At 48.0% G+C, this 24,364-nt stretch overlaps 1 pseudogene; it reads left to right on the top strand.

The window, feature by feature from the left end:
• The first annotated feature begins 5,131 nt into the window (after nt 1-5,131).
• LOC132399627 (transcription factor 12-like) overlaps nt 5,132-24,364 on the top strand; it is a 168,151-nt pseudogene continuing 148,918 nt past the window's right edge.

The following is a 24,364-nucleotide window of genomic DNA, read 5'->3' as shown; positions in this document are numbered from 1 at the left end:
GCCACCGCCGGTTCTCTGTCTGTGTGTGGAGTTTGCTTGTGATGGTGGGGGTTTCCCCCAGGTGGACTGCTTCCCTCCCACATCGCAACAACAAGAAGGGTCACTGGGTCAATTAGCCACTGGAAATACCCCTCTGGTTGTGGGTGAGGGTGAGAGTCAGTGGGGAATGTGGGGAGAGTAAATTGTGATTGGTGTAAATGGACAACATGGAATCAATGGGCTGAAGGTCCTGTTTCTCTAATGCCATGTATTTCTCAGTAGCCACTTTATTAGGTGTACTTAACTCGTTAATCTTGCTAATATCTAATCAGCCAATCAAGTGGCAGCAACTGAAAGCATAAAAGCATGCAGACACGGTCAAGAGGTTCAGTTGTTCAGACAAAACATCAGAATGGGGAAGAAATGTGATCGAAGTGACTGATCATGGAATGAATGTTGGTGCCAGATGGGGTGGTCTGAGTATCTCAGAAACTGCTGATCTGGGATTTTCACACACAACAGTCCCTAGAATTTACAGATAATGGTGCAATAAACAAAAATATATCTTGTGCTTGGCAGTTTCTGTGGGTAAAAACACATTTTAATGAGGGAGGGCAGAGGAGAATGGCCAGACTGGTTGAAATTGACAGGAAGCCAACAGTAACTCAATCAACCACGTTACAACAGTGATGTACGACATGAAGTGGATGGGCTACAGCAGCAGAAGACCATGAACATACGCTTAGTGAACATACAAACATTCAGTGAAATATGTTGTTTGCGTCAATGAGTCTGACAATGACTAACCCCTCGCTCTGAGCCAGAGGGAAAGTTGTTGACCAGCATCACCGGCATGCTGTATGTGGGATCTTGCTGTGTGACCTTGGCTGCCGGGTTGGACAATTGTTGGTGTAATGGCTTCACAGGTATCCTGAACCAGTCAATTAAACACAAGTTCAAAAGGTTTTCAACACGTTGTCAAATAGTTCAAGTGTACTAGAGATTGAAAGATGGGCTGAATGGCCTTTGTCGTGTTCTTAATACCCGGGTAGTGATGAGTACCTCCACCTGTGTCCACACGCGGTCATTAGGTTTGGAGTCATAGTGAGAGACTGCCCCCTTGGCTCACAGTTTACATCCCATCCTTTGTACTACCCCTCCTGGTAGTAAACTCTCCTCCTGGGAGCACTGGACCAACTTAGAGGCACAGAGCAAAACATTTCAATTTAAGCAACACACGCACAAAATGCTGGAGGAACTCAGCAGGTCAGGCGGCATCTACGGAGAGGAGTAGAGAATCGACATTTCAGACCCAGATCCTCATCAGAAAGGAAGGAGAAGGTGGTTGGGAGGTGGTGGAGGAGGACAAGCTGGGAGGCGATAGGTGAGACCGGGAGAGAGGGGTTGAAGCTGGGAGGCGAAAGGTGAGACCGGGAGAGAGGGGTTGAAGCTGGGAGGCGATAGGTGAGACCGGGAGAGAGGGGTTGAAGCTGGGAGGCGATAGGTGAGACCGGGAGAGAGGGGTTGAAGCTGGGAGGCGAAAGGTGAGACCGGGAGAGAGGGGTTGAAGCTGGGAGGCGAAAGGTGAGACCAGGAGAGAGGGGTTGAAGCTGGGAGGCGATAGGTGAGACCGGGAGAGAGGGGTTGAAGCTGGGAGGCGAAAGGTGAGACCGGGAGAGAGGGGTTGAAGCTGGGAGGCGAAAGGTGAGACCAGGAGAGAGGGGTTGAAGCTGGGAGGTGGGTGATAGGTGGAGAAGGTAAAGGGCTGAAGAAGAAGGGATCTGATGGAGCGGAGAGTGGACCATGGGATCTCTCAGCAACCCTCTGTAACGTCCTGTACAGGTGAGACGTGCTTTTTGCAGTGGTGAGTCGGTGCTGCCTGCATCAAGCTCCCGGTAACAGTATGAACGGTTTTGATCCGGTGCCCTTCCCCTCCCTCTGTAATCCACCTTTCACAGACCTGGTTCCTGTTGTTCTGCCGCTGGTGGTCACACCTTCAGCTGCCTGCGTCCCGGGCGCCGGAATTCCCCGTTAGACCTCTGCCCCGCCTCACTCTCCCTCAGACATTCATACACACACAGACAGACATACAGACTCGTTCATTTGCGCGTACACACACAGAACACATTGGTGCACAAAAACACACACACAAACACGCGCGCACTCAAACACACTGACACCCAGACATATTCGCCTACACACACAGAGTAACACAGACACACACACACACAGCAACACAGACACACACACAGAGTAACACAGACACACACACACACACAGTAACACAGACAGACACGCACACACACACACAGAGTAACACAGACACACACACACACAGAGTAACACACACACACACACACAGTAACACAGACACAGACACACACACACAGTAACACAGACACACACACAGAGTAACACAGACACAGACACACACACACAGTAACACACACACACACCCACAGTAACACAGACACAGACACACACACACACACACACACACACACACACACACAGTAACACAGATACACACACACACACACACACACACACAGTAACACAGACACAGACAGACACACACAGTAACACAGACACACACACACAGTAACACAGACACAGACACACACACACACACACAGTAACACAGACAGACACACACACACAGTAACACAGACACACACACACAGTAACACAGACACAGACACACACACACAGTAACACACACTCCTAATCTGCAGTAACAGCCCGTTAAGCGGCTCGGTTTTGACTAAACCAATTTTCAGCTCTGGTCTTTGTCACTGCTCGTTAGCGCGGTGAGTGTGAGCCGAGGAAACGACAGAGGGGAGCAAGCGGGCGAACCCCTAACGCCGTCGCCAGGGTCGCAACGCTCAGGGATCACCGGCCCACCCCATTCCATTGGCCGCGGCTCCGTCCCCGGTTTTGCAACATTCCCTCATTCACAGTTACCGCAGAATGGAAAAAGTGCGGGGCGGGGCGGGGCGCTTTGCTGATCTGTGCTTCGAGTTGTGGCGGGTGGCGATGAGATCCGGGGTGATGCTCAAGGGCTGAGGCCGGGGTGGGGGTGGGGGGTCACACAACTGGGAAAACCACCTTTCCGCCGAAAAGTTAAACTGAGCTTGGATGTAAAACCTGGCACGGCTCATGCAAAATGCCGAAAAGAAAGAATTCTAATATTTGCAAACTTTGCTGTCTTCTGCGGCCTTTCATTGGTTCTATTATAGTTATTGGATTTACTGAGTATCCCCGCAAGTCAATGAATCTCGGGGTTGTATACATGCAGTTTGATAATAAAGTTTTGAACTTTGATGACACGCACTTAAAAGTGTTAGAAACAGCTTCTTCCTCTTCGCTATCATATCTCTGAAAAGATCCAGACACTACCTCGCTATTTTGCTCGCTGTTTGCACTATTTATTATATATTCTTATTGTAACAGATATATACTGTATATTATGGCAATTTACAGTTTGTTTTATTGTTTTGCTCCCTACTGCTGCCGCCATACATCAAATGTCATGACGTCTGCCAGTGATAATAAACCCGGTTCTGATTTGGATCCTGAATTCAGGACGAGAGAGCCACTCGGCTCCTCCAGCCTGTTCAGTAAATGTGACTGTAATCTGAAGATTAGGCTTTATTCGCCTAAGGAGTTCTTGGAGGCTTGGGTCGTGGGGCTTGGAGATTTTGGAGGCCTGGTATCTCGAGGCTAGAGTCTTGGGGCTTGGAGTTCTTGGAACTTCATTCGCCACATGCACATTGAGTCATACAGTGAAATGCCTCATTTTGCGTCCAATCAGATAGGCGAGGATGGTGCTGGGGGCAGCCCACAAGCGTCGCCAGGCTTCCAGTGCCAACATGACATGCCCGCAACGCACTGACCCCAACCCGTACATCTTTTTGGGGGTGGGAGGAGACCCATGCGACACAGACAGCAGTGGGAATGGAACTGGTTTAAAGTGTTGCTCCAACTGCTACACGACCATGCCATTTCCCCCAATACTGGTAACCTTTCAACCCCCACCTGACGAACAAGAAGCGGTCCTACCGCTCGCTCGGAGATCCCTGCTTCTACCATCCTTTGGAGGGAACGTCCTTAAACACTCAGCTCGCTCTCCGTTCTGTCTGGTTTGGGGATTTAGGTTCCGAGGTTCCAGGGCCAGGGTAGGGAATGATATAAACACAAGAGATTCTGCAGACGCTGGTAGTCCGGAGCGTTCTCACACAGAATGCCGGAGGAACTCAACAGGTCTGGCAGAAATGTCCATGTTTCGGGCTGAGACTGGGAAGGAAGGGGAAATACACCAGGATAAAAAGGGAGAAGATTGGCTGAAAAGATGATGGGTGAAGCCAAACACGAGGAAATCTGCAGATGCTGGAAATTCAAGCAACACACCTGGTCCTGACGAAACGTCGGCATCGCTTCTCCTTATAGATGCTGCCTGGCCTGCTGTGTTCCACCAGCATTTTGTGTGTGTTGCTTGGGTAAAGCCAGGTGGGTGGGAAAGGAGCAGAAGGAATCTGATAGGAGAGGAGAGTGGACCCTGGTAGAAAGGGAAGGAGGAGGGGCACCAGAGGGAGGTGATAGGCAGGTGAGGACGGGGTTTGCTCCTCCAACCTGAGAGTGGCCTCATCGTGGCAGGTCGGAACCGGAATGGGGACATGGTAGTTGGGTAATGCCCAGAAGAGGCCTGAGACTCCCACTGCCACCTTGAATTCCATCGGTTGGCGAGGAAGTGAATCATTCCCGGGGAGGGGGCGGAGGCTTGGAGAACCATTTTCCCTGAGGTTTTCTAGCCGTAATAATGCTTGAAGTTAGGGCTGCCTGCTTTGGGAGGGAGACTGCCGCTGGGCATATGAGGGGTGTTCAGTCCGCGACCCTCAAAACGGCGGCACGGGGGCGTAGCCTGAGCTCCCCCCGCATTGTGTGAGAGAGAGACCTGGATTTGCGGCATCTGGAGAATCCCTTCTTCTGCCTAAATCAGAATCAAGTTTAATGTTGCCCGCAAATGTTGTAAAATTTGTTGTTTTGCGGCAGCAGTACATTGCAATGCATAATAATAAACTATAAAATACAGTAATAAATATATATATTATAAAATTAGTGCTAAAAGAGAGGGAAAACACTTGTGTACGAGGGTTCAAAGTCCATTCAGAAATCTGTCCCTGAAACACTGAGTGGGTGTTTTCAGGCTCCTGAATCTCCTCCCTGATGGTAGCAGTGTGAAGAGGGCATGCCCCGGGTGATGGGGGTCCTTAATGACGGATGCCGCTTCTCGATGCTGGGGATGTTCCCGTGATGGAACTGGCATTTGGTGCAGCTTTTTCCGACCCTGTGCTCCGTGTCCCGCTCTCTGCTCACCCCCCTCCCGTAAAACTCTCCGGCACACCAGTTGCACTCGGGTGCTGAACTACACAGACTCCTTGCTGACTTTTGTTTCCCTTTAAGAATTGATCGCCTCCGCAGAGTTCACAGCTCCCTCGCTGGTTCAGTCCATCTCATTCCTTGATCTTTTGCCAAATAACACGCCCTCCCCTTTAACTGGGAGAGGAATGGCTCGATCCTCATCAGCATGTGCCTTTAGACGAGGGCCATGTGGTAAAAGGGATCTTGTAGACCGAGGAGGGCGAGTCAGTGTTTTGCTTCATCTCTTCTCCCAGTCTACTTTTATCCGAGGGAATTACTAAATTCTGTCTCGAGGCGTCATCAAACCCGTGCAATCATGTACTGTGCGTACCCAGTACCTGGGGTTGGGAATAATTCCTTGATGTATCTCTGCAACGGCAAAACTGTAAGTCTTAAAGCTTATTTGACGACTTTCTTTGTATCGAGTCGTCTTTGTGCGCTGAGTGCAGGGAGATTGTTTGAAACAGTTGTTGCCTTCAGTTGTCGATCGCTTGTACAGAAACTTTATGCTCTTACATGTTCGTACTCTGCCTTTGTTCCTTTGATGTATACTTAAATGTATTTTAATTTTGATCTGGGGTTTTCCAACATCTCAGTACCTCCTGGCAGTTATTTCTGACACCAATATCGTGTGATGTAGCAGCCGCAATAGTGCGTGCAGTTTTAAAACCCTTAAAACATCTGTTTCGGAACTTTTAAACAAATATCTGTTTCGGAACTCTTTGAGAAGCAGGACGGCATTTTTACCGGACTGTGGGAGAGAGAGAGAGAGAGAGGCTCGGCGGTCGTTTGTTTCAAAAGAAAACAAAAGTTTAGAGGAAGTTTCCGCCGCCGCTCCTCGATGCGAGGTGTAGGTTTGGCGTTTGCTCGCTGCCACCGTTCCGAGATGAACACAATCGAGCAGCGAAACGTGGGATTCGCAAACGAAAGGCCGCTAGGGACAGGGTCTGATCTGTGAAGCTGTTTACTTCGACCCTCCCCTCATGTTCTCGGAGGAGGGGGAGAAAAGGAGGCGAGTCGTGTTGAAAACTATGTGGGGATTAATTTTGAGAAAATGTCTAACTGTTCTCTGTTTCTGACGCCGATAGACGGACGCAGTCACCCGCTCTCATGTTCCCACTTCTGTATGTCGCGCTCTCCCACGTTGTATCTCCGGATCTCCCTGCCTCTTACTTTATATCGTGGTTTCGACCTCTTTCTCCGGTTTCGCTCTCTCATGGTGTCTCTTTCTCATTATGTCTTTCTCTCTCCCTCGCTTTGTTTCCCTCACTCTGTGTGTCTTTCTCTAACTTCCCCACTGTCTCTCTCTTCCATCCTTTCATCCCTGTCTCCTCCTCCCACTTTCTCTTTCTCCTACTCTGTGCGTCTCTTTCACTAACAGCCTTCCCCCCCCCCCCCCCATACCACTTTGGCTCAATCTCCCATCCTCTCTCATTATGCCTCAGTGTCTCTTTCCCCCCGCTTTATACCTCTTTCTCTTACTTTGTCTCTCTCTTACACTTCCCCTTTGCCACTGTCTCTCTCTCTCTCTCTCTCTCTCTCTCTGTCCCACACTCAGTCTCTGATCAAGAAATCTGTTGATTGTTGAAATAATATCAACTGGACAGATACTCTGAACCCTTCTCTGCTATCCCTGCCCACACCCCACCCTGTGCTGTATTCTGGTGCTAGAAGGCCAACATGGGTGAAGTTCCCTCAGGTTGTCAGCTCTCCGATATTCTGACTGTGGTGTTGGTTAGGAGGCGAATGTGGTGAAGTCCCCGCTATTCTAGTAGAGGCCCATCCCATCCCCTCCAGCGCACCCGCCTTAACGGAGATGGCCGATCTTCAGCCCAGTTGTGTAATGGGCATGTTTTTCTCCCTTGACGCATCACGTTGTCATGGGAGTGAGTATTGATCATTACTGTGCCTCAGTCTTCTGTCAGCTACTCTGTTGCAACCATGATTAAGCAGCCTGGTCAACAGGCCAAAGTTAGATATTATAAACACAAGAGATTCTGCGGATGCTGGAAGTCCGGAGCAACGCACACAAAATGCTGGAGGAACTCAGCAGGTCAGGCAACGTCTATAGAGAAGAATAAACGGTGGACGTTTGGGGCCGAGACCTTCATCAGGACTCAAAAGGAAGGGGGAAGATGCCAGGATAAAAAGGAGAGGGGGAGGGGGGAAGACTGTAAGCTGGGAGGTGACAGGTGAGACCAGGTGGGTGGGGACGGGGATGAAGTGAGAAGCTGGGAGGTGACAGGTCAGACCAGGTGGGTGGGGACGGGGATGAAGTGAGAAGCTGGGAGGTGACAGGTGAGACCAGGTGGGTGGGGACGGGGATGAAGTGAGAAGCTGGGAGGTGACAGGTGAGACCAGGTGGGTGGGGACGGGGATGAAGTGAGAAGCTGGGAGGTGACAGGTGAGACCAGGTGGGTGGGGACGGGGATGAAGTGAGAAGCTGGGAGGTGACAGGTGAGACCAGGTGGGTGGGGACGGGGATGAAGTGAGAAGCTGGGAGGTGACAGGTCAGACCAGGTGGGTGGGGACGGGGATGAAGTGAGAAGCTGGGAGGTGACAGGTGAGACCAGGTGGGTGGGGACGGGGGTGAAGTGAGAAGCTGGGAGGTGACAGGTGAGACCAGGTGGGTGGGGACAGGGGATGAAGTGAGAAGCTGGGAGGTGACAGGTGAGACCAGGTGGGTGGGGACAGGGGATGAAGTGAGAAGCTGGGAGGTGACAGGTGAGACCAGGTGGGTGGGGACAGGGGATGAAGTGAGAAGCTGGGAGGTGACGGGTGAGACCAGGTGGGTGGGGAGAGGGGATGAAGTGAGAAGCTGGGAGGTGACAGGTGAGACCAGGTGGGTGGGCAGAGGGGATGAAGTGAGAAGCTGGGAGGTGACAGGTGAGACCAGGTGGGTGGGGACAGGGGATGAAGTGAGAAGCTGGGAGGTGACAGGTGAGACCAGGTGGGTGGGGACGGGGATGAAGTGAGAAGCTGGGAGGTGACAGGTGAGACCAGGTGGGTGGGGAGAGGGGATGAAGTGAGAAGCTGGGAGGTGACAGGTGAGACCAGGTGGGTGGGGACAGGGGATGAAGTGAGAAGCTGGGAGGTGACAGGTGAGACCAGATGGGTGGGGACGGGGATGAAGTGAGAAGCTGGGAGGTGACAGGTCAGACCAGGTGGGTGGGCAGAGGGGATGAAGTGAGAAGCTGGGAGGTGACAGGTGAGACCAGGTGGGTGGGGACGGGGATGAAGTGAGAAGCTGGGAGGTGACAGGTGAGACCAGGTGGGTGGGGAGAGGGGATGAAGTGAGAAGCTGGGAGGTGACAGGTCAGACCAGGTGGGTGGGGACGGGGATGAAGTGAGAAGCTGGGAGGTGACAGGTCAGACCAGGTGGGTGGGGACGGGGATGAAGTGAGAAGCTGGGAGGTGACAGGTGAGACCAGGTGGGTGGGGACGGGGATGAAGTGAGAAGCTGGGAGGTGACGGGTGAGACCAGGTGGGTGGGGACAGGGGATGAAGTGAGAAGCTGGGAGGTGACGGGTGAGACCAGGTGGGTGGGGACGGGGATGAAGTGAGAAGCTGGGAGGTGACAGGTGAGACCAGGTGGGTGGGGACGGGGATGAAGTGAGAAGCTGGGAGGTGACAGGTGAGACCAGGTGGGTGGGGACGGGCATGAAGTGAGAAGCTGGGAGGTGACAGGTGAGACCAGGTGGGTGGGGACAGGGGATGAAGTGAGAAGCTGGGAGGTGACAGGTGGAAGAAGCAAAGGCTGAAGAAGAAGGAATCTGACAGGAGGGTGCACCATGGAAAAGAAAGGAAGGAGGAGGGGATCGAGTGGGTGATGGTGGGTAGGTGAGCAGAAGGGGAGGAGCCAGAAAGGGGAATGGAAAAAGGGAGAAGGAGGGATGGGGAGAAAATACCAGAAGTTAAGAGAAAGGATTGGAGACGTATTAAAATCTGCCTGTTAAAACTTACTGGTGCATGATGTGAGATGGAGTCTGCATCTTTCCCCTTTCTCTCTCTCCTCTTCCCACCTCCCATCATCACTTTTTTAAAAGAATGAAAACTGTGTGGGTTTCTTGGCCCGGAACATCGACTGTACTTTTTTTCCATAGGTGCTCTCTGGCCTGCTGAGTTCCTCCAGCATTTTGTGTGTGCTGTGTGGATTTCGGCAAAGATGACTTTGACTCCGGGTCGGATTGCTGGGTGACTGGGGAGATCTCAAGATCTGTTTATTTATCACGTGTACCAAATTGCTTCTTTTACTTGCATTAATCTCCCCGCTTTTCCCCTTTGTTCAGACCATTCAAAGTAAGATTCGAGATTTTTAATGTCATTTCCAGTAAACGAGTGTACACAAGAGAATGAAATAATTGTTAATCCAGATCCCAGGCAGCACAGAAATATGAAAGATAAAGAGATAATAAAAACACGATAAATATAAGATTGTTTATACACATAATTGATTCTATGTCCTTAAGGTGACACTACACTGTACATGAAGTGACTGACAGGAAATAACAATGATCAGATCTTCATGTAAGTCCTAAAACTAGATAGAGCGAGCTTGATTAAATAAATAACACAAAAACATTATACTTGTTCATTATTTATTGAGAATGATTATCCAATATTGCATGTCTTTGTTGGAAAAAAGTATGTGAACCTCTGGGGTAATGTCTTCTACAAAAGCTATTTAGAGTCAGCTGTTCCAATCAATATGATGGGATTGAAGATGTTGGTTGTAGAGGGGCCCTGTCCTATAAAAAATACACACAAAGTCAGGTTACTGACAGAGCCCGCTCTCCTCAAGAAAGATCTATTGATGTGCACCATGCCGCAATCAAAACAACTTTCAGAGGACCTTAGAAGAGGAATTGCAGAGGTGCATGAAGCTGGAAAGAGCTACAGTAGTATTTCTAAAGACCAGAGTGTTCAAAGTCCACAGGAAGAGAAGTTGTCTACAAATGGAGGAAGCTCAGTACTGTTGCTACTCTTCCTCGGAGTGGGCGTCCTGCAAAGATCACACCAAGAGCACAACGTGCAATGCTGAAGGAGGTGGAAAAGAACCCAAGGGTAACAGCAAATTACCTGCAGTAATCTCGAGAACTTGCTAAAGTCTCCGTTCATGTGTCCACTATCAGAAAAACACTGAACAAGAATGGTGTTCGTGGAAAGGCACCACGGAGGAAACCACTGCTCTCCAACAAAAGCACATTATTGTACATCTCAAGTTTGTAAAAGACTGCCTGGACGTTCAACAATACTTCTGGGACAATGTTCTGTGGATAGATGAGACAAAAGTTGAGCTTTTTTGGCAGAAATACACACTGCTATGTTTGAAGGGAAAAAGGACTGCACACCAACACAGAAACCTCATCCCAACTGCGAAGTATGGTGGAAGGAGCATCATGGTTTGGGCTGCTTTGCTGCCCCAGGGCCTGGACAGCTTGCAATCGTTAAGGGAAAATCAATTCAAAATTTTATCAAGACATTTTACAGGAGAACGTCAGGGTAGTGTTTCGTCATCTGAAGTTTAATTGAAGTTGGATAATGCAAGAAGACAATGATCCGAAACATAAGAGTAAATCAATAACAGAAAGGTTTAAAAAAAGACAATTTTTTTGGGAATGATTGAGTCAAAGTCCTGACCTTAATCCTATAGAAATATTATGGAAGGACATGAAGTAAGCAGTTCATGCAAGGAAGCCCACCAAGTTGAAACAGTTTTGTAAGGAGAAATGGCCTAAAATTCCTCCAGGCTGATGTGCAGAACTGATCAACAGTTACTGGAAATTGTTGGTTGAAGTTATTGCTGTACAACGGGGCAACATCAGCTACTGAAAGCAAAGGTTCACATACATTTTCCAAAAAATACGTGTAATATTGGATAATTTTGTCAATAAATAAATCAACAAGTAGGATGTTTTGTGTTATTCATTTAATTGGGTTCTCTTTATCTAGTTTTAGGATTTGCGTGAATATCTGATCACACTTTAGGTCATATTTGTGCAGAAATAGAGAAAATTCTACAGTTCACAAACTTTCTAACAGCACTGTAGGTGGAGGCATTGATCAGCCTTACTTCTTGGGGAAAATTGTTTTTGAGCAAGGACCAAGATTCGGAGCAAGAAGACTACGAGTGGAACGGCTAAGGTTTTCCGGAGTGAAGGCATTTTACAACTCGTGGTAAAGAGAGGCAAGACTGCGCAGGCAGTAGCATGTAGATATTAAGACTGTGCAAAATTTTGAGCATGTAGATATTAAGGAAGAGGATGTGCTGGAGCTTTTGGAAAGCATCAAGTTGGGTAAGTCACCAGGATCGGACAGGATGTACCCCAGGCTACTGTGGGAGGCGAGGGAGGAGATTGCTGAGCCTCTGGCGATGATCTTTGCGTTATCAATGGGGAGAGGAGAGGTTCCGGAGGATTGGAGAGTTGCAAATGTTGTTCCTTTATTCAAGAAAGGGAGTAAAGATAGCCCAGGAAATTATAGACCAGTGAGTCTTACCTGAGTGGTTGGTAAGTTGATGGAGAAGATCCTGAGAGGCAGGATTTATGAACATTTGGAGAGGTATAATATGATTAGGAATAGTCAGCATAGCTTTGTCAAGGGCAGGTTGTGCCTTACGAGCCTGACTGAATTTCTTGAGGATGTGACTAAACACTTTAATGAAGGAAGAGCAGTAGATGTAGTGTATATGGATTTCAGCAAGGCATTTGACAAGGTACCCCATGCAAGACTTATTGCAAAAGTAAGGAGGCATGGGATCCAAGGGGACATAGCTTTGTTTGCCCACGGAAGGCATAGAGTGGTTGTAGGTGGGTCATATTCTGCATGGAGGTTGGTGACCAGTGGTGTGCCTCAGGGATCTGTTCTGGGATTCTCACTCTTCATGATTTTTATAAATGACCTGGATGAGGAAGTGGAGGGAGGGTTAGTAAGTTTGCTGATGATACAAAGATTGGAGGTGTTGTGGATAGTGTGGAGGGTTGTCAGAGGTTACAGCGGGACATTGATAGGATGCAAAACTGACTGAGAAGTGACAGATGGAGTTCAACCCAGATAAGAGTGAAATGGTTCATTTTGGTAGGTCAAATGTGATGGCAGAATATAGTATTAATGGTAAGACTCTTGGCAGTGTGGAGGATCAGAGGGATCTTGGGGTCCGGGTCCACAGGACGCTCAAAGCAGCTGCGCAGGTTGACTCTGTGGTTAAGAAGATGTATGGTGTATTGGCCTTCATCAATCATGGAACTGAATTTAGGAGCCGAGAGGTAATATTGCTGCTATGTAGGACCCTGGTCAGACCCCACTTGGAGTACTGTGCTCAGTTTTGGTCACCTCACTACAGGAAGGATGTGGAAGCCATAGAAAGGGTGCAGAGGAGATTTACAAGGATGTTGCCTGGATTGGGGAGCATGCCTTATGAGAATAGGTTGAGTGAACTCGGCCTTTTCTCTTGGAGCGAAGGAAGATGGGAGGTGACCTGATAGAGGTGTATAAGGTGATGAGAGGCATTGATTGTGTGGATAGTCAGAGGCTTTTTCCCCAGGGCTGAAATGTTGCCACAAGAGCACACAGGTTGAAGGTGCTGGGGAGTAGGTACAGAGGAGATGTCGGGGTAAGTTTTTTACTCAGAGAGTGGTGAGTGTGTGGAATGGGCTGCTGGCAACGGTGGTGGAGGTGGATACATTAGGGTCTTTTAAGAGACTTTTGGATTGGTACACAGAGCTTAGAAAAATAGAGGGCCAGGGGTAAGCCTAGTAATTTCTTAGGTAGGGACGCGTTCATCACAACTTTGAGGGCTGAAGGGCCTGTATTGTGCTGTAGGTTTTCTATGTTTCTAGGTTTAATTTCCTTGGACCCCCTCTCTCTCCAACCCATACTATTCACACTGTGAAGGGATGTGGCTTTATAGGTTTTTTGTGATGGTTGGCTGCAAGCAATAATTCTGTCTCCAGGAAATACCTTTACCTTGGGGAGGTGGAGTGATAGTACTGGATTTTTTTTATTGGTTTTAGGTTGGGACGAGAGGTGTTGAATAGCAGCTTCTTAACCTGGAAATGGAAGGTTCTACTTCCATTTTGGTCGTCAAAACTGCCCAACGCATCCCTGGCACCAGCCACCCGTCTTCAAGGACATATGTAGAGAAAGGTGGCAGAAAAGGGCCAGTAACATCATGAAGGATTCCACCCACCCTGCTCATAGACTGTTTGTCCCACTCCCATCGGGGAGGAGGCTACGTAGCGTCCACAACGGGACCGTGAAGGATCCCACCCACCCTGCTCATGGACTGTTTGTCCCACTCCCATCGGGGAGCAGGCTACATAACATCCATGCCAGGACCACCAGACTCAACTGGAATAGAGGCTACGTAGATGGGAGTGGGACAAACAGTCCATGATCCTCCATGATGTTACTGGCACCTTTCTATATGTATGTCCTTGCATCTCAAGTTCAAGTTTGAGTTTATTGTCATCTGACTGTATGTCTATACAACCAAAATATTCCTCTGGACCACGGTGCACCCACAAAACATACATCACACACAGCACATAAACCAAAATATTACCAGAAATAAGTTAATAAAATACAATTCAAAATCATGTGCATTGAGCTGCACAGGGAAACAGCTCCCTGTCCTAGTGATGGGACCTCGGTGGTGGTAGGGTCTCACAGCCTGAGGGAAGAAGCTGTTACCCAGTCTGGCAGTCCTAGTCCCGATGTTCCTGTACCTCCTCCCTGATGGTGTGGGTCAAAGAGATCATGGGATGGGTGGTCGGGGCCCTCAGCAGTGCTTCTGTACCCTCCGTATACAACACTCCTGGTAAATGTCACAAATAGGGAGGATGTTTATTTATCTCTTGCAAAGAGAACGGAGATGAGGAGGAATTTCTTTAGCCAGAGCGTGGTGAATCTGTGGAATTTGTTGCCACAGATGGCCATAGAGGCCAAGTCATTGGGTACCCTTAATGCAGAGGTTGATACATTCTTGATTGGTCAGGGCATGAAAGGATATGGGGAGAAGGCAGGAGATTGGGGCCGAGAGGGAAAATGGATGACGAAATGGCAGAGCATACCCGATGGGCCAAATGGCCTAATTCTACTCCAATATTATGGTCTTATTGTGGGATGGGTGGTAGGGCTCTCTAACAATGCTTGGTCCCTTCGTCTGCAATGTCCCCGGTAGATGTCACAGATAGGGAGGATCTTTATCATGAATGCATGATCTCCCAATCTCCCTCGTTATGGCCCTTGCACTGGAGTTGACAGCCTGCACTGCACTCTCTGTAGCTGTGACACTCGATTCAGTGTTCTGTACTACCTCAAGGTACACGTCTGTACGAAGATATGCCTGGAATTTCTTTGCACCTTTGTGCGTGTGACAGTAATATGCCGATTACCCGTACCGAGGGACAGCTGAGTGACTGGGGTCTTGTCATTCCGATGAGGCATCTATCCAAGGCTCCTGCGCTCCCTTGGGGTGATGAACTCAAATCCAAGGTTGAAAGTAACTTTGCCTGTTTATGTCTCCGTATACAACCCTGAGGTTCATCTTCTTGCAGGCATTCACAGTAAGCTCATGAAGTATGAAATCAATGAAAGACTGCACCCAGCAACCTACTGTGCAAATACAAAACGAGAAGAAAAGAAATTAATAACAATAAATCAGCAATAAATATCGAGGACTTGAGATGAAGAGTCATTGAAAGTGAGTCCATAGTTTGTGGGAACAGTTCAGTGATGGGCGAGTGAAGTTATCTCCTCTGGTTCAGGAGCCCGATGGTTTAAGAGGTAATAACTGGTCCTGAGCCTGGTGATGTGAGTCCTGAGGCATCTGTACCTCCTTCCTGATGTCAGCTGTGAGAAGAGAGCTTGGCCTGAATGGTGGGGGGTCTTTGATGATGGACACTGCTTTCCTGTGACAGGGCTCTGTGTAGATGCGCTCCGTGGTAGGTCGGGCTTTACCCATGGTGGACTATGAGATGGCTATAAACCAGAGCAGGGAAGTTTACTCTTGGTGATCCAAGGCTGATAATTGTCGCTGCATCATCAGGATCTTTACCTCCTCGCTTTGTGTCGCAGCTTGCTGTGCGCAAATTGGCTCCATATCTCCTCTATTACACTTCAAAGGTATCTCACTGGCAGCAAGAGAGCTTTGGGGAATTCTCGAAGGGACATGAAAGCAGCTGTAAAGTGTTTTTTATGTAAATTGCTTCAATTGGCAAATTGTCAGATGTGGGTCTGAGTTAAATGTGGTTCACGGTCGGATCCCAGATGGTCTGAGGAACATAGAACATTGAACATAGCACATTACAGCACTGTATTGGCCCTACTAGAGTATTTAAGCTATGTATGTGTATAAGCAAGTTTTATGTATATATGAACGTACTCAACAGTTATTTGTACATGGTGTTTTATAGAAACACTTTTAAATCATATTGTGTTTTTACTGCTTTTTTATGCTACATTGGGTCTGGAATAACAATCATTTGATTTTCCTTTAAACTGGTGTACTGAAGAATGACAATAAACAATCTTGAATCTTCGGTCAATGATGTTGTACCAACCGTTGACTCTACTCTGAGATCAATCTAACCCTTTCCTCCTGCACAGCCCTCCATTTTTCTACCATCCATGTGCCTACCTAAGAGTTTCTTAAATGTCCCTAATGTATCTACCACGATCTCTGGCAGCATATTCCACACACCCACATTCTCTGTGCTTTAAAAAACCCTACCTCTGACATCCCTCCTATACTCTCCTCCAAACACCCTGAAGTTATAGCCCTTTGTATTAGCTATTCCCACCATTGGAAAATATCTTTGGCTTTCCACACAATATGGTGACATATATATGTTATGTACTTTGATAATAAATTTACTTGAAACTATCATCTTATACATCTCCATCAAGTCACCTCTTGTCCTCCTTTGCTCCAAAGAGAAAATCCCTAGTTCATTCAACCTTTCCCCATGATACGCTTTTTAGTCCAGGCAGCATCCTGGTAAATCTTTTCTGAATCCTCTTTAAAGCTTCCACACCCATCCTATAATGACCAGAACTGAACACAGTACTTTAAGTGCGGTCCAGAGTTTTATAGAGCTGCAATATTACCTTGCGGCTCCTGAATCGAACTTCCTGACTAGTTCTTAACCACCCTATCAATTTACGTGGCAACTTTGAGGGATTATAGGGGAGAGAGACGGATTCCCGCTTACAGTCACCTTTATCTTTTGGTTCTATGCATGCAGAGGAGATCCACCAGGATGCCTGGATTAGAGTATTATGGGAATAATGAGAGAGTGTCACACTTTGCTATCAGGTGTGGGTACGTATGCCCGACGAGGGTCACCAGTTGGGAAAAACACAGGTGGTAAGCCCCAACAGCACGTTAGTGCAAAGTGGTTTTATTCAGTGCCGGGGGGAACAGTTCAAAAGCTGTGAAGAAAAAGAATTACAAGTGAAGAAATGAGAAATAAACATGTATGTACAAAACTGCTGTCTCATTTTGTCTTTAACTTTCTGATAATACTTTTGACCAACTATTAAATCCAACCTCCACAACACTCTAGCAAAGCCAGACTGAGCATTTAAATCTGCCCCCGCCAGCCTAGAAGGACCAGGAAATTCCACTGTTGGTCTGGGGGGTGGGGGTGTCATAATCACATGACCAGACCTCAGACGCAGAAATGGAAAATTTTAAACAGAGATTCTGACACCCTACATTACATTCATATTCAGTGAAGCCTATAGATCAATGTCCACATACTCAGGTGAATATAAAAGAATAATGCCCCCCCCCCCCCCCAGTGGTGTTGCCTGTGTAGGGTGCAGTGCACCTGCTCCCAGTAACCCAGACTTTCTCCTCAGGTCATTTGTGATGGTGTGAGTGAAGCTGTTTGGGAAGCCTGTGTCTAGAATTTGTGAGTTATAAACCAGTGGAGCACGTTAACTGGAGGGATTGTTTTAAAGGCCAAGCTAGCAATTGTTTTACTGTTGGGGTATGTAAATGGTGAACTCCCAAGGACCGCAGGACGGGAGGGCCGAGTGTGTGAGCTGCTGGGTAAGCTAGACCAGGGGCAGAACAAGAAGTGACTGACTGGGCAAAGGGACAAGGTTAGCGGGAGAATTAGCATTGCCAACCCATTCTCTCACAGTCTGAACATCAATCTCTCTAACGCAGTAATTTCTCCCCTCTTGCCTTTCTCTCCCCCTCACCATACCTCGTTCTGATTCCCTCTCACCTGCCCATCACATCTGGTTTCCCTCTTGTCCATCACATCTGGTTTCCCTCCTCCTTCCCTTTCTCCCATGATCCACTGTCCCCTCCAATCAGATTCTTCTTTACCCCTTCCACCTATCACCTCCCAGCTTCTCACTTCATCCCATCCACCCTCACCTATCACCAGTCAGCCTGTTCTCCTAAACTACCCCAACATCCTCCCCCTTCATTTCCGGTCCTGGTGAAGGGCCTTGGCCTGAAACTCCAAAGGTTTCTGCTTCTTGACAGATGTTGAGCTCCCCCAGCATTTTGCATGTTCCCTGGATGGAATTGCCTCCATAACAGTGGAGGAGGCTGAGGGATGACCTGACCGCCGAAAGATAAAACTACGAGGGAGATGTATAGTAAAATCTATTTTTTATTCCCGTGTGCCCAAGACAAGGCCAGAAGTTTGAGGTGAGAGGTAGGATGTTTAGAGGTGATTGGAGGGAATTTTCTAACCCCTCAAGTGGATGCCCTCACAGAACAACATAAAACAATGAGGGAGATAGATGGTGATTTCCCTTGATGGGTGAGTCCAGAAGATGGATGAGGACCGAGGTTTAAGATGAAAGGCAGGATGACAGGTGATCAGAGACAGATTTTCTATCCCCTTCCCAGGAGGTTCGTTGAGGGTGTAATGGAGAGGAGGCAAATACTCACATTAAGAAGCATCTTGGCCAATGTCACGTGAACTGCCAAAGCAAAGGGTCTTTAGATCTCTTTATAGTAGTTATTTGGCCAGTATGGATGTGAGCAGAAGGGTTTGGGTCTGGACTGTACACCTATCCTGGCCCCAACTTATCCATGAAATTTCAAAGAAGGCACAACAGCAGCTAGATTTCATTAGGAGTTTGAAGTGATTTGGTACATCACCAAAGAGTCTTGCAAGTTTTTACAGCTATACCATGTAGAGCATTCTCACTGGTTGCATCCCTGTCTAGTGTGGCACAGGATCAGGAGAAGCTACAAAGGGTTTAGACTCAGCTCCATCATGGTCACCAACCTCAACCAGCACTGAAGACATCTTCAAAGAGCAATTCCTCAAAAAGGCAGCATCCATCACCCGGGGCATGCCCTTTACTCACTGCTCCCGTCAGGAAGGAGGGACAGGAGCCTGATTCAGGAACAGCTTCTTCCCCTCTGCCATCCGATTGCTGAATGGGCAGTGAATCTATGAACACAACCTCCTCATTTCTATTGATCTCATTTTGCGTCGCTCACTAAGTTTATTTTTATGTATATATTTTTCCTTATTGTAATTTATATTCTTTTAAATATTATGTAATAACAAATTTCATGACATATGACACAGCGATATTAAAGCTGATTCTGATTCCCGCTGATCCTCACTCCTGGCACTTATCCTTGGAAGGGGAACAAGTGTCACACCTGCCCCTACACCTCCTCCCTCACTACCACTCAGGGTCCCAGGCAGTCCTTCCAGGTGAGGCGACACTTCATCGGTGGGTCTACTGGGGTTATGTACTGTGTCCAGTGCTCTCGGTATGGCCTGTATATCAGTGAGACCTGACGTAGCTTGGGAAACCCCTTCACCTACGCTCCATCTGCTGGAACAAGCGGGATCACCCCGAGGCCACCCATTTTAATTCCACTTCCCATTCCATTCCAATATGTCCATCCATGGCCTCCTCCACTGTCGGGATAAGATCACACTTAGGTTGGAGGTTCAGAGAGCTACGTAATGTTAGAGATCTAGAAGATTATAAGGCTAGCAGGAAGGAGCTTAAGAAGGAAATTAGGAGAGCCAGAAGGGGCCATGAGAAGGCCTTGGCGGGCAGGATTAAGGAAAACCCCAAGGCATTCTACAAATATATGAAGAGCAAGAGGATAAGACGTGAAAGTATAGGACCTATCAAGTGTGACAGTGGGAAAGTACGTATGGAACCGGAGGAAATAACAGAGGTAATAATGAATACTTTACTTCAGTATTCACGATGGAAAAGGATCTTGGTGATTGTAGTGATGACTTGCAGCAGACTGAAAAGTTTGAGCATGTAGATATTAAGAAAGAGGATGTGCTGGAGCTTTTGGAAAGCATCAAGTTGGATAAGTCGCCGGGACTGGATGAAATGTACCCCAGGCTACTGTGGGAGGCGAGGGAGGAGATTGCTGAGCCTCTGGTGATGATCCTTGTATCATTAATGCGAACGGGAGAGGTTCCAGAGGACTGGAGGGTTGCAGATGTTCCTTATTCATGAGAGGGAGCAGAGATAGCCCAGGAAATTATAGACCAGTGAGTCTTACTTCAGTGGTTGGTAAGTTGATGGAGATGATCCCGAGAGGCAGGATTTATGAACATTTGGAGAGGCATAATATGATTAGGAATAGCCAGCATAGCTTTGTCAAGGGCAGGTCGTGCCTTATGAGCCTGATTGAATTTTTTGAGGATGTGACTGGACACATTGATGAAGGAAGAGCAGGAGATGTTGTGTATATGGATTTCAGCAAGGCATTTGATAAGGTACCCCATGCAAGGCTTATTGAGAAAGTAAGGAGGCATGGGATCCAAGGGGACATTGCTTTGAGGATCCAGAACTGGCTTGTCTACAGAAGGCAAAGAGTGGTTGTAGACGGGTCATATTCTGCATGGAGATTGGTCACCAATGGAGTGCCTCAGGAATCTGTTCTGGGACCCTTACTCTTCGTGATTTTTATGAATGATTTGGATGCGGGAGTGGAAGGATAGGTTAGTAAGTTTGCTGATGATAGTGTGGAGAGTTGTCAGAGGTTACAGCAGGACATTGATAGGATGCAAAACTGGGCTGAGAAGTGGCAGATGGAGTTCAACCCAGATAAGTGTGAAGTGGTTCATTTTATTAGGTCAAATATGATGGCAGAATATAGTATTAATGGTAAGACTCTTGGCAGTGTGAAGGATCAGAGGGATCTTGGGGTCTGAGTCAAAGCAGCTGCGCAGGTTGACTCTGTGGTTAAGAAGGCATACGGTGTATTGGCTTTCATCAATCGTGAATTGAATTTAGGAGCCAAGAGGTAATGTTGCAGCTATATAGGACCCTGGTCAGACCCCACTTGGAGTACTGTGCTCAGTTCTGGTTGCCTCACTACAAGAAGGATGTGGAAGCCATAGAAAGGGTGCAGCGGAAATTTACAAGGATGTTGCCTGGATTGGGGAGCATGCCCTATGAGAATAGGTTGAGTGAACTCGGCCTTTTCTCCTTGGAGCGACGGAGGATGAGAGGTGACCTGATAGAGGTGTACAAGATGATGAGAGGCATTGATCGTGTGGATAGTCAGAGGCTTTTTCCCCAGGGCTGAAATGGTTGCCACAAGAGGACACGTTTAAGGTACTGGGGAGTAGGTACAGAGGAGATGTCAGGGGTAAGTTTTTTTACTCAGAGAGTGGTGGGTGCGTGGAATGAACTGCTGGCAACGGTGGTGGAGGCGGATATGATAGGGTCTTTTAAGAGACTTTTGGATAGGTACATGGAGCTTAGAAAAATAGAGGGCTATGGGTAAGCCCAGTAATTTCTGAGATACCCCCCCCCCCCACCCCTTCACCATTTCCTATTTATTTGTCCCTTTCTCATGTTATCTCCTTGCCTGTCCGTTGCCACCCCCGGTCCTCCTGTCCTCCCCCCTTTCTCTCTCTTCCACGGCCTTCTATCTCTTTCACCAATCAACTTCCTAACTCTTTGCTTCATCCCTCCACCTCCTATCGCCTGGCATTTCTCTCTCTCTCGCCCCTGCCCCACCTTTCAAACCTAATCCTCAGTTTTTTTTCTCCAGCCCTGCCGAAGGTTTTTGGCACGAAATGTTGACTGTACTTTCTCCATAGATGCTGCCTGACCTGCTGAGTTCCTCCAGCATTTTGTGTGTGTTGCTCGGATTTCTAACATCTGCAGATTTTCTCCTGTTTCTGATTCCGAGTGAATTCCAGACCTGGGCAGGTATATTTAAGAGCTGCAGAACCAGGTCAGGTTTAACTGACCAGATAGCCTCAAGGGGCCAAGCAGGGCATGCCCTCTTCTCATTGCTACCATCAGGGGGAGGTACAGGAGTCTGAAAGACACACACTCAGTGTTTCAGTAACAGCTTCTTCCCCTCCGCCATCAGGTTTCTGAATGGTCCATGAACCCATGAACACTTTCTCACTATCTGGCTGTATTTTTGCGCTTTTTAAAATATTTCTGATTACTTAATGTACTGTACTGCTGCTGCAAAACGACAGATTTCATAACAAGAGGTGGATGTGAGTTTGATTGCAACGTTGAAGAGAAGTTTGGATGAGAGGGGTATGGAGGGCTATGGTCCAGCTGTGGGTTGATGGGACTAGGCAGAATAACAGCTCAGCATGGACTAGATGGGCCGAAGGGTATTTTTCTGTGCTGTAGTGCTCCCTGACTCTTTGACTGTGGGAGAAATGTGTCTCCACCAGAACTGGTATCTCATCCCAGGGGCAGACCCTCTGACTGCCTGATAATTCCTGTGAGTGGGTTACCCATTGAATTCTCTCACATTACAACAGTCAACGCCTCTCCAAGTATTTCACAGTCTGTGAATAGTTCTGTGATAAACTCAGTGGCCTTCTAACATTACCTCCTTTACTTATTAAAGGACTGAACATATCTGTGGTCTTCTGCTGTAGCCCATCCAGTTCAAGGTTTGAAATATTGTACATTCAGAAACGCTCTTCTGCACACCACTGTTGTTACGCATGGTTATTTGATTCACAGTTGCCTTCCTGTCAGCTTGAATCCATCTGACCAATCTCCTCTGACCTCTCATTAACAAGGCATTTTTGTCCACACAACTGCTGTACACTCGATGTTTTCTTTGGTTTTCACACCATTCGCTGAAAACTCTAGAGACTGGTGTGTGTGAAAACCCCAGGAGATCAGCAGTTTCTGAGATACTCAAACCACCCTGTCTGGCACCAACAATCATTCCAGGGTCAAAGTCACTTAGATCACATTTCTTCCCCATTCTGATGTTTGGGCTGAACAACAGCGGCATTTCTTGACAACTTTTCTGCATTGAGTTGCTGACACATGATTGGCTGATTTAACATTTGTGTTAATGAGCAGGTGTACAGTTATACCTAATAAAGTGGCCTCTGAGCATATTTGCAAGGATTTTTTTTTCTCTCTGAAGGAAGCCCATGAAAGTTCTGGTTTAAATTGTGCCTTGGTCAGGTTGGAGTTGACATGCTGTGTGGATCTGGTGGTTGTGGAACTAATCTGCTCTGGTTTTGATTTGCAAATTCAGAATGTGGTTGGGTAACATCTGGGGTTTCCACTTAACCACAGGTGGCCAACGCTAATGTTCTGGAAAGTCTGCCAAACTCTTGTTGGAGGTGGCCAAGTTTTTGGAATCTGGAAAATACCCTCCCAAGTGTATTTTGGTGATTGGCTGTTCCAGACAAGACACTCACTATCTGTGTGATATTGGGGACAAGAATCAAGGATTATCTCTGTTCGCCATATACATGTATTAAGTGTGTGTTGTGTCTATGTATTAGGTGTGTACTGTGGTGTGTTGGTCAGGGTGCAACATTCAACAAAGAACAAAAAAGAAGTGTAATGTTAGAGGTTAAAGTACAGAAATGGGATAAAATGCTCATCAATAGTTCAATGGTTAAATGGTTCAATTTAACATCAGAGAATGTATACAATGTACAATCTGGAATTCTTACTTTTCACAGACATCCACGAAACAGAAGAGAACCCCAAAGAATAAATGACAAAAAGAATTAGAACCCCAACCCCCCATGCATAAGCAGCAGCAAAGCATCCCCCCTCCCCTTCCCCTTCCCCTCCCACCTCCCCCTTCCCCTCCACCTTCCCCCTCTCCTTTCCCCTCCCCCTCCCTCCTCCCCTTCCCCTTCCTTTCCCCTTCCTCCTTCCTTCTTCCCTTTCCCTCCCCCTCCCACCTCCCCTTCCCCTCCACCTTCCCCCTCTCCTTTCCCCTCCCCCTCCCTCCTCCCCTTCCCCTTCCCCCTTCTCCCCTTCCCCTCCCCTTCCCCTCCACCTTCCCCCCTCTCCTTTCCCCTTCCCCTCCCATCTCCCCTCCCCTATCCTTCTCCCCTTTCCCCTCCCCTTCCCCTCCTCCTTCCCCCTCCCCTTCCCCTCCCCTTCCCCTCCCACTTCCCCTCCCCTTCCCCTCCCACCTACCTCAGCACAAGCATCAGCCCCCCCCAGCACTCACCATGCAAGCAATAGCAAAGCCCCCATGATGTAGAATCCATTGCTGTTGATGCAAACAGTTTGACCTGCCGCAAGCTTTCTCTCTCATAACGAGGGGGAGAGGGAGGGTACCACAGCCAGAAGGATGTTTCGATGCTGGTCCATAGCGTACACTGCCGTCTCAAGGTTCGGTCCGCAACACTGGCAAGGAATCGGAACGTCCGCAGGCCTGCGAAGCTGCGCCCGGACGACGCACATTTTCCAGGCTGCTCCTGGTGGTATCAAATGCTAGGCTGCTTGGCGAGCTCTGAGAAGGGAACCCACTGCCGTGAGGAAGTGCAGCTGTAGATCATAGACTCCGACCGGACACCAGCCACCTTGAAAAGCAAAGATTAGAGAGAAGAATTTAAATTGTTTTTGACAGCAGGCATTTAGACATAGGGGAAGAATTAGGCCTTATGGTCCATCAAGTCTACTGTTACATTCCATCATGGCTGAATTCTTAACCCTCTCGATCCCATTCTGCAGCCTTCTCCTTGTA

The sequence above is a fragment of the Hypanus sabinus genome, chromosome 9 (assembly GCF_030144855.1).
Source record: "Hypanus sabinus isolate sHypSab1 chromosome 9, sHypSab1.hap1, whole genome shotgun sequence".
Taxonomy (NCBI): Eukaryota; Metazoa; Chordata; class Chondrichthyes; order Myliobatiformes; family Dasyatidae; genus Hypanus; species Hypanus sabinus.
This window is presented reverse-complemented; position numbering and strand designations above follow the sequence as displayed.